Here is a 3,637-nt window from a genome sequence, read left to right on the forward strand (position 1 = left end):
AAGCAGGCTATCAGCATCAATTTTTGAATCATCGGAATGAGCAAAGTTTGTATCGAAATCAGCGCCGTCAGTCACGGAATCAGTGTTGTTTTCCCGTGCATGCATAATAAATGATGCCGCCAGCAACAGTGGCGGCCTGGCCTGCGCCTCGGCCCGCGCGTAGCAGAGGCTGTCGGCCAGCCAGCGCGCCAGGAGGAGGCCGCCTGCGGCAGTGGTGGCGAGGCCCACTGGCGGGGCCCGGGCGCAGCAGAGGCTGTCGGCCCGCCAGCGACCGCGCCAGGGGAGGCCGCCTGGTCTAGTGGCGGCGTGGCCCACCACGCCTGGCCCGTTCCGTCACGGCTCAGGGGCACTCTGCGTAATCCGTTTCGCCGGCCGGCTGCCTCCTGCTGTGGCGGCTGGTCCTGCCGCCTCCTGGCGTGGCGACAGGTGCCACGTGTCGCCTGCCGCACCTGCCGCCACGGTCCGGGGGTCTTTTTTGTCAAATCTATCCACGGTTAGTCTTTCTTGACAATTTCGTTGGCCAAGGGTCCTCTTGGACAAAAAATCTCTGTAAACTGGCTCCCGTGCGTACCTAAGGGGATCTGCTACCATGTGTCCTTCCGATGCATCGCACGTCGATCGTTCGCCCACTCCTAACTGCCTCGGCTCGTTTGTATCCCCACGCTCGGCTCCAAAGCCTGCGACTCGTGATTCGGCGGCCATGGCGGACGAGCCATCTGCTCCTGAGATCATGCTGCCATGGCAGACTACCCATCCGCTCTCCAACACCCAACCATCTCCACCACCGCCGTCTCCAGGTCCAGCCGACACACCCACGCCTCCCGCAGCCTCCTCCCCGGCGTTGGACAAATCAGTGCATACACATAGATCACACGGACAGAAAATGATGCACGCATCAAGCAAGCATTATAAGATCAATCGGACATCATTTTACATGAGATACACGTCACAAATCCGATGATACACGGCATAGGGTTGCCCAGCTTGGCGGCCGGAGTCTTCCAGCTCCCCCGTGTGACGTTGTCGTCAGTTTCAATCAAACAACTCGAACACGTGCGCCAGATCCGCGTGATCCGTAGTCTCCCCCGACGACATCTTGCAGGCGACAGTGATGGTGAGTAGGCCGTGTCGATGGCGGAGGCCAAGTCGCAGCCGTGGACAGGGGGTGGAGGAAAGTGCCGCCGCCGCCACTTTCTGCTCGCCAGATCCGTTCTCGTGGGGGAGATGATCGTAGCCTTCCTGAGCCGCCTGAGCCGAAGGAAATGAGCTGGGAACATTCACGATCGGGAGCCGAGCAACCGCTGTCGAGCGGACGTAAGAAGCGCATGGAGAGTGTTGTCCGATTTTCTGGTTGGCCACGTGGCAGCTGATGGTTCCGGGTATGCACAGATGGAGGTTTACAACCGGTCTGCACGGAAATTTTTTTCCTTTTTTCATGCGGGGTTCGTGGTGAACGAGTTCGTCGCCTCGCCACCAACTCTCAGGGAATTGGGTTTTAGGGACCTTCACAGTTTCAATCTTACTATGTTAGCAAAGTAGCGTTGACCACTAATCCAGAACCCAGACTCTTTATGCGCGCAAGTGCTTCGAGCTAAATACTATTTAGATGGTACTCCCTCCGTAAACTAATATAAAAGCGTTTAGATCACTACTTACAGAGGGAGTAATATTCTCAAAGCAGGACCAAAGAAGGGATCTTCATTTACGTGGCAGAGTATAGTAGCAGCTATATAAACATTCAAAAGGGGTTGTATTTGAAGAGTTGGGACTAGTTTAAAAATCAGCATATGGAATGACCCCTGGATATCAACGAAGTGCATCTCATAAGATCATTACTCCTAGAGGAGGTAGCATGCTCTCTAAAGTGGAAGAGTTGGGACTGGTTCATGGGATGCAGTTGTTTTTCCGGTTTAGTTTCTCCGTTTTTTCGTGCGGGATTCGCAGTGAACGAGTTCGTCGTCACTCGCCACCAACTCTCGTCTCACCCAGAATAGCTGCCGCGGGGTAGGGGAGGTGGTGGTGGAATAGCCAACTGCACATCGAAAGCATCAACTACAAGCATGTCTTCAATAGCCGTGGAAACACATATTGGAATTCTCCTTCTGTCGTCTGGCTAAGTGCAAATTCTCCTCCCACCACGGCGACCTGGGATCCAATCCGGTGGCCCATGGTAGAGGTTTAGCTTATTGTTCAGCTGCTCCAGACATTGGTAGATGCCTCCGACCCCCATATGATCTATGCCAAGGTAAAGTTGGTTGGTTCATATGGGCTGGATTCCTGAGCATGCAAGAGCTGGACAGCCTACTTGCGCCACCAGCCAAACATCTGCAGGCGCTCCCTTCGTACTTGAAGCACCCAACCTACTTGGTCTGGCCCCGATATAGCTCATTCGACAACCGCTCCTGATGTCTCATATTCCCATGTTTTCTCATATGTTTTCCATTCTCCTCTAACACTCTTTATATATGTTTATGTGGCTACCACCTATCTGATGCAGCATGTTTAAATAGAGTAAGGCAAGCTATTCTATCGAAGATATGGTGGTATCACTACCGGAACAGGGCCATACCCCGACGGCCAGAACAATGCCGACGGCCCCCGTCGGCTTCTCCAGAGATATGCCGACAGCCTGGTTCTGGCCGTCGGCGTACAAAGGCCGTCGGGCTATGCAGAGATAAGCCGACGGCACCCGTCGGCATAGAACGGCCGTCGGCCTAGCTACATATACGCCGACAGCTACCGTCGGCTTACGAAGGCCGTCGGCATACACGTGGGGCCCGGCCACCCCCTGGCAAACGGCGTCAGAGCTATGCCGACGGCCTAGATGAGGGGCCGTCGGCATAGGTCCGCAGGCCACGTCATTGATCCAGGCCGCACCATGCAGAGGCTATGCCGATGGCTGCCGTCGGCATATCTGCCACGTCAGTGATCCGCGGCACGCTGGTCGGATCTATGCCGACGGCTAGGCCGTCGGCATAGTTAGATTTTTTTCCGTACATATTTTTTAATGCTTTTTTTGTGTATTATTATATCAACTAACATGTAGCATGTTAAATATAAACATACATATGAATATATATGTAGTTTGTATTTTTTTCATATATTATGAATATATATATATAGTTTGTATTTTTTCGAGCACGTTAATAATGTGCGGTCATGTTCTTTTAAATATAGATCCTTATATTTTATTAAAATCAAAAACAGCTATGCTGACAGAAGTTTTGTGGCAGTTGCAAACGCCCGACACCCGTCTCCAGAGAGTGACCCCCCTCACATCCGCGGTGTGCCCCCCCTCATGGACGGCGCCGCCGCCGGCACCTGGAGGGGGGAAACGGACGCGTCGGGTCTACACGGAGTGGATGTAGATGTGGTTTTTGCCCGGATGTTGCTCCCGGGTGTCCCTCTGGGCCGACCTAACACAACCGGGTGGAGGGGTCCACTGGTCAAAGCCCGTCCGTGGGAAGTCAGAAGGCTAGATCTCGTGGTCAACCGCTCCAGGGTTAGGCGGGACGGGGGCCCTGGGGGGTAGCAATGCCACCGGAGCGTCGTAGAGGGCCCTCATACATGCGGGGTGGTGTTGTGGCATGTCCGAAGAGGCGGCACGCGTCTCCGGGGTGTGCCCCCCCCCCTCACG

The sequence above is a fragment of the Triticum dicoccoides genome, chromosome 3B (genome assembly GCF_002162155.2).
Source record: "Triticum dicoccoides isolate Atlit2015 ecotype Zavitan chromosome 3B, WEW_v2.0, whole genome shotgun sequence".
NCBI classification, from domain to species: domain Eukaryota; kingdom Viridiplantae; phylum Streptophyta; class Magnoliopsida; order Poales; family Poaceae; genus Triticum; species Triticum dicoccoides.